Source organism: Palaemon carinicauda, chromosome 27, assembly GCF_036898095.1.
Source record: "Palaemon carinicauda isolate YSFRI2023 chromosome 27, ASM3689809v2, whole genome shotgun sequence".
NCBI classification, from domain to species: domain Eukaryota; kingdom Metazoa; phylum Arthropoda; class Malacostraca; order Decapoda; family Palaemonidae; genus Palaemon; species Palaemon carinicauda.
The window spans coordinates 28,838,949-28,847,841 of NC_090751.1; positions in this window are offsets into that span (position 1 = coordinate 28,838,949).

Genomic DNA, 8,893 nt, shown 5'->3' on the forward strand with positions numbered 1-8,893 from the left:
GACAATGCAAATAAAATTATCATTTTGAAATTGTGATTGAATCCCCGAAATCTTTAAATAAAGGTTCTCAAAAGACCACCAGTAGGATCTAGTATGTTTTCTAACTTCTATGACCATAGTCCCTGCTAAGATTCCGGACGAAGTAAGCCCCACCCCCAGATGACGTCATAGCCAATCCCGTTATCTACCACGTTACCTATTAACGCGGGAGACTACATGATTGGCTATCGCGTCATCAGGGGGTGTGGCTTATTTTGCCCGGAATCTTTGCGGCGACTATATAATACATATTTAAGCAAAGCAAATTTCCTGCTACGGTACAGCGCAGACGTAATGCATTGAGGTCTCTCCGTCTCTTCGCTTGTTTGTGCAATAAATGGGAAGGTGCTTATCATGCATTGAAGGAACGGCCTATGTTGAAAGAAAAATAGAAAAAAGAAGAATTCTCAATATTTTCATGAAATTGAAAACTTGACTTTTTTATTTTATTTTTGTAATGAAAGGAAGTTGATGGTCTAACAATGTAATTTGCGAATTGCCATCGAATTTGTTTGTATAATGACAATATATATATATATATATATATATATATATATATATATATATATATATATATATATATATATATATATATATATATATATATATACATATATATATACATATATATATATATATATATATATATATACATATATATATACATATATATATATACACATATATACAATATATATATATACACATATACATAAATATACATATATAATATATACATCCTAAATGTTATATAACTATATATATGTATGAATGTGTAATATACCTACACAGCATATATATATATATATATATATATATATATATATATATATATATATATATATATATATATATATATATATATATACTGTACACAAACTAATGGTACCTCGTCGCAACCCACTGTTGCTCGCACTAGATTCATGAGGTATCTTGTCAGTTTGTAAACTAACAGTGCCACACTAATACTGTCAAAACTAATTTTCAATATACGACTTGCTTCAAAAATCTTTAGCTGAGCAAGTACAGTATTCGCAAAGTTTCGAGATAAACACAACATTTAACGAAAAAAGCCAAAATTTACATGAACATTTGACTAGTTTAAAAATTATGATTTCCTTTTACAGAAAAAAAATAACGAGTTAAGGATATTTTCAATAACTAGATAACTTGTAAAAAATAAATTCAATCACCAATAAAAAATCGACCTGATTTTAAAATGGATACAAATAATTTTGTTCAACAAAAAATAACAATTTGAAGATAAAAATGCCTATAAAGATATTTTGTAGTACATAAATTCAAAGCTAATTAAAAAATCAACATTTCAGAATAGATACAAATGATTTTGTTCAACAAAAAATAACGACTTAGATGACAATTCAATAACAAGATAACATATAAAAATAAATAAAAATCATTACTAATAATTCGACATGATTTCATAATAGAAGGAAAGAATTTTGTTCAACAGTGATTTATTCGAAATTTTAGAATACACACAAATGTTCTTATGTTCAATAGTGAGTTACAAACAAACTGTTACGTATAAATATAAATCACTACAAAAAATTCGACATGATTTCATAATAGAAGGAAAAAATGTTGTTCAATAGTGATTTATTCGAAATTTTAGAACAGACACAAATGTTATGTTCAGCAGCTCCAAACAAACTATTACGTATAGATCGTCAACTACTTCCCTCGAAATTACTAAATTACTGATATATAAATAACACTTAGGTATTCCAGCTCTGCGTTTCGTAGGCTAATCGTAATACTCATTTCTGGGTGGAAGCATTAGATTCAAATGAAATTTCCTTCACCTGGGTTTTTATTCATTTCACTTAAACTGATATTCAGTTTTTGAGTGAATTTAACGTACACATTGTATTACTGGAATCGGTAGATATAAACCTCGCCTGGAGTTGGATTTGTATCCGCAGTTTTAAATGGGGACTTTTTTTTAATTAAGGTCTTGTGTCACACGAATGCATGGAATGTATTTCTATTCAAATTCTTCATCTGCTGAGTTTTCAAACTTGAAATTGAGTGAAAGAGATTTTACAACGTTTTTTTTCCTCGTAGAACTTAATGAAGTGCTAAATTGAATAATATTCATGTATGTATGTGTGTGTATATATATATATATATATATATATATATATATATATATATATATATATATATATATATATATATATATATATATATATATATAATTTTTTCCTCTTTAAGTATCACGTATTGATATATTTTCAAAACCGTCAAATACCATAAATTAAAGTTAAAAAGTCAAAAGTTAGCATTTATTTCTTCCTGTAGAAAGTATTGAAGTGTTAAATTGAATATTCAGATATAAATATATAATTATTCAAATTCTTAAATAACAAGTATTGATATTTTTCAAACCCACCAAACACCACAAATTAAACTTAAAAAGTCACACGTTGGCAACTGTTTTTCTCGTAAAGCATATTGAAGTGTTCAATTGAATAATATTCAGATCTGTATATTTTTTTTTATATCGTTAAGTAATCAGTATCTATATATTTTTAAACCCCTCAAATGCCACGAATTAAACTTCGAAAATAAACCTCCCAAACAACATGCTTTAAAAACTATAATTCTTGTTTAAAATTATAAGTTTTTAGACGGAAAACGTGAACTAATGTGAAATATACAACAGTAAAAAGTATACAAACCTTGCAACCGTAGACTAGCAGCAACTCTCTCGAGATAAAGAAAAGAACTTTTCTGCCTTAAGCTATTTCATGGTGTCGGTGTGATAGTTAAACTTGAACTGGCCCAAATAAAGGTATCAATCCGAAGCCGATTAAATAACGAGACAAAAAAAAAAAAAAGTGATGATTTTACTGGTTAATTAAATATACAATGCGTTCGTACATGTGTGTGTTAGTTCGATCGTGAGCGAAACAAAAGCATGCTAGAATATGTATGTATGTGTATATATATATATATATATATATATATATATATATATATATATATATATATATATATATATATATAATATATATATATATATATATATATATATATATATATATATATATATATATATATATATACGTGGATATATACAGTATATATATATATATATATATATATATATATATATATATATATATATGTGTGTGTGTGTATACATACACATATATATATACATGTATATATATATATATATATATATATATATATATATATATTTATATATATAATATACTGTATATACATAATGTGTATGGGTGATATATAACATATGTGTACATACATCAGGATATATATATATATATATATATATATATATATATATATATATATATATATATATATATATATATACATACAGTAGATATATGCATATATACACTATGTATATGTGATATATACACACACATCCAGTATATATACATCACAAGTTAAAATGTAAAACTATCATACCAATTAATTGAATAATCTATATGAACTGACGTCACGACGTCCTTGGTCACTGCTTTCGATGCAGAAATCTAAAGGACGACCAAGCAAAAGGTAAACAAAAAAAAAGAGAAATCTCTCCCATCTTATTTGGGCCTTGTCAAATGTATAGATTTAGATGCACGGTATAGCATGTTAGAACGTCTTGGAGATTACATATCATTTGTCGGGTTTTCAAGTAATCTTAAAAAAGTCAGGTAAGTAAGAGCCCTGTCCATACAATTGAGTATGCTTGACAGGCAAACAGTGATACCAGATCACAATAGTTAGTGAGAATAAGGGTTAATGACGTCAGAAGCGGGAAAACCACAGACGGGTCTGGCATCACTGTTTGTTGCCAGTATTGCCAGATCCCTGCCTGTGATTTTCCCGCTTCTGACGTCATCAACCTTCATTCTCAATAACTGTTGTTATCTGGTATCACTGTTTGCCTGTCAAGCATGCTCGATTGAGTGGACGGGGCTTAAGAAACGGTATCGGGAGTAATGCCTGTAACTAAGTGCAACTACTTGTTACTTATCTGTTTGTGTTAGTATGTGATATGGTAATTTAACTTTTTTTTTTCGTTTCTGCTTTTTTTTTAATTTATAATGAAATGTAGTTTTCATCAAAAGGAAAAGGTGAATACATTTTTGTCAACCATTTGTACCGTTGAAATTAGCATTATGGTAAATAATTTTTTTGTATATACAACAATTTGTATAATACAAAGGTTTGCATTCTCTTTAAGTACATGAACAAATCACATTAAAGTTATCATTACTCCCTGACCCAACTCCAGAGGGGGTTTATTTATGTGGTATATTTAACATTGTTTTGTAAATGCTATAAAATACTTTAAAGTCTATAAATATATATATATTTCTATGTTGTTTCATATGTGGTAAACTGCTTTTTTGTGTACAAGACTGAATCGTAACTTTTAAGGCGCCGGAAGGCGGAGTATATATGTATTATCTGACAAAGTGGATGTTATTTGAAAAAACATGGTAGTTTCATTTTCCTTTACAATATCGAAAACTATCTGATTGGATGTAGGTTAACTGAAGTCCCTAATGGGGACTAATTAACTTGTTAGTTTACCTTATCTCTGATAAAGAAAAATATACCTTAAAATTAGTTAATCAAATGATGGCTAATTAGTTTCTTGTTATCAATACTGTGTTAATTTACCTTATCTGGGATAAACAAAAAGTAACACAACATGAATGAATCAGTACTCCTTTTATACATGATTTTTCTACCATATATAAAAATACATGTATTGTCAAATTGAAAGCATGAAAAAATATATGCATTCTACTTAATTCTCAAGACAAAATATTAATTGCAAAAGATGCTCAATATCAATACTTGAAAATAAAAAATACATGCTTATAATTATGCCAAGACTGGAATGGAACATAATTACTAATATACCAAAACTGTCAAAAATGACGAATCATGATATACGTTCTACTTCATTCCCAAAGCAAAATACTAATAATTTGCAAAAGCTGCTCATTATCGATACTTGAGAATAAGTAATAGATTGATTATCAATTATTTGGCATCCTGACATCTAAGGTCATAGACGCCGATGAGAATAAATATAACAGGCATATAATTAGGCCTACCGATTTACTAAAACGGTCAAAAATGACGGTAACATATAGAAGATACTAATAAATTGCAAGAGCTGTTCATTATCAGTATTTAAAAATAAATACTGATACACCAAAACTGTAAAAAATGACGGTAACGTAAGTAAGGATTAAGACCGCAAATCCTAACCTAAAGGATATGAACAAATTGAAGGCAGTGGCGAGCGAGAATGGCACCAGCTTAGAGGACAGTCTGCAGAATATATTTATAAAAAAAAAAAAAAAAAAAAAAAAAAATAAACTATCATCATCATAATTATAATAAACATAATGATGATTTAAAGACAATCTGCAACTCAAGGTTCACCGTTAAAAAAGACCGTAATTTTAATTGGAAATTTTTAGTTTTTACGGCAAATTGTTACCGTTTTTACGGCCAATTGATACCGTTTTACGGCAAAATTCTTACCGTTTTACAGCAAATTTTTATTTTTATGGTAAATTTATACCGTTTATTTAAAGCAAATTTCTGCCGTTTTTACGGCAAATTTTCACCGTTTTACGTCAATTTTTAAAGTGTTGAAAAGCAAAAATCTAAAACCACAAGGGTTCTAACAATAGAAATGGTCAGTACGGATTAAGGTCTTGTCTTTAAATCACAGTCAGCTGACATATAAATACGGAAAGACTGACCAGTGACGCTTATTTTTTAATAAGGAATATCTAATGTCACCTTATATAGCAATCATAAAACGTGACGTCCTTTATATACAGTACTACTATAAAATAACCAATGAAATAACCACGGCAAGAATAAATCGTGGATTCTCTAGGATATGTTGGTATTGTTTACTAATGTAGTTTTTGATGAGTGATAAACTCCCTTTTACTTTTTCAAATATATATATATATATATATATATATATATATATATATATATATATATATATATATGTATGTATATATATATGTATATATATATATATATATATATATATATATATATATGTTTATATATAATATATATACATATATATACACACATATATACATATATATATTATATATATGTGTATATATAATATATATGTATATATATATATATATATATATATATATATATATATATATATATATATATACTGTATGTGTATATATATATATATATATATATATATATATATATATATATATATATACATATATATATATATATATATATATATATATATATATATATATATATATATATATATATATATATATATATATATATATATATATAAGGAAAGTAAGTTCCTTATTTTGCTGTGACAAGGACCTCCTGTGATTTTCTTGATTACAATAAAACAATGTCCCTCTTAAGAAAAGTACAGTGAATCCTCACTATAAATTTGGCTATAAAAACTCACTATAGCCACTTTAAACCCACAAACATACGTCACTTGAAACTGTGGCAGTTCAAACAGAAACTAAAAAGAAACATAACACTGGAAAATAACTATACCACTTGAGCAACTTAACATAACACTTGAAAATAACTATACCACTTGTGCAACTTAACATAACACTGGAAAATAACTATACCACTTGAGCAACTTAACATAACACTTGAAAATAACTATACTACTTGAGCAATTAAACATAACACTTGAAAATAACTACACCACTTAAGTAATTCGACATAACACTTGAAAATAACTATACCACTTGATCAACTTAACATAACACTTGAAAATAGCTATACCACTTGAGCAACTTGTGACACTTGAAAATAACTATACCACTTGCACAACCTAACATAACACTTGAAAATAACTAGCCTATATCACTTGAGCAACTTGACATAACACTTGAAAATAACTATACCACTTGAGCAACTTATGACACTTGAAAATAACTATACCACTTAAGCAACCCAACATAACACTTGAAAATAACTAGCCTATACCACTTGAGCAACTTGACATAACACTTGAAAATAACTATACCACTTAAGCAATTTAGAAAAAAAGTCACTGTAACCTTTTTAGCAATGATAACGTGCGTCACTTATTACTGTTGTGATGCCCATAGAAAATTCTACTTTTTATATCCATATAAATATAAACTATCAATTCCCCCTAAAACAATAAATAAAAACAATGAATTTAATACTTAAAAATACGGTAAACTATATTTTATCTTTTAAGTAGCGATGTAACTCTTAGAGTAAAGACAAAGACATTCCTTCAGATTATTTCTATGATAATATATAACATTAAAAGAGTACACTTAAAATACTCACAATGATGTTCAGAGGTATGCTGGTTCATGTCCCTTCACATTATAAGTCGATTTATGAGGTCAAATGTTATTCAGTAAGCATGTAAACTGAAAAAAAAAAATAATAACATTTTACTGACACATACAAAATGTAGGTTAAGTAAGTATATTTAATCAATACATTCTAAAGTGATTTCCTACTATATGAAACGTTTGTTTTATGTCGAAAATGACTTAAATTTGTTGGAAATGTTTGTGCTTAAAGGATATGAAAAGCATCCCACCATAGGGAGATATATAAACATAAAAAAAGAAAAGAAAATAAAACATATAATTGAATATCAAATATCAAATTATAATCCTTTCATATTTTTGTTAATGTTAACCTAGATATCACGTCTCAATTTCAAATAAACATTTATACATTTATTTGCCTTTTTTAAACTTTCAGAGCAGATTATAATTTTTCTAACATTTCAGAAATTAATATTCAATGCAATCTAAAGACCCGAGTTTTCCTAGCATCCTATATATATATATATATATATATATATATATATATATATATATATGTGTGTGTGTGTATGTGTGTGTGTGTGTGTATTTTATGTGCAATGTACTTACTTTGCAAGTTTCTCAAGAATATAATTCCTACGTCTACGAAACGAATAAAATTCAATGTGCTTAATATCAAGAATGAATTAATAGGACTGAAAATTAAATTGCAAATAAACGCCCATAAATAAATATCTAAGAAACCCAGTCCCAAAATAGTGCAGAAGTAATAAATACTTAACCTTCCTATCGATTCTCACTGAAATTTACTCAAACTGTAGGAGCGGTTATAAAGACAGGGTAAGAATGACATAAATTAGCTAACTGTCCATATGGTCAATCTGCCTCAATATACATCTATATAAATATATAATGTGTATCTATGAAGACCAGCTACTTTAGCACCAAGGATAGCTTAATCCTTCCCATCACATGGATATGAAGGTTTAAAGGACGCTCATGAATTGCAAAGGCAAGGGACAATGACATTGCCCTATCAAGCAGGACAATACCCTAGAGACTGACCATATTACATACGATTAGCGCCTAAGCCCCTCTCCATCCAAGCTAGGATCAGGGAGGGCCAAGCAATGGCTGCTGATGACTCAGCAGATAGACCTATAGGCTGACCCAACAACCCCCTCCCATCTTTAGCTAACACGAAGGTTAGGTTGCAGCGACCAAAGGAACTAACGACTTTGAGCGGGACTCAAACCCCAGTCTGGCAATCACCTCAAGGACGTTACCACTCAGGCCATAAAAAAAAACCCGATGACAAAGAAAGGATATCGAGTATTGATAGCATGATGATCACTAACCCTGACGTCAGTTAAAAAGAAACTCAATGGTAGAACGGTCATGTCAAATACAAAGGTTCTTTCTCTCAAAGTTCAATCATTACCGCCAAGGTTAGACTACAATTGGATACAAGAAAATCAATCAGACAGATA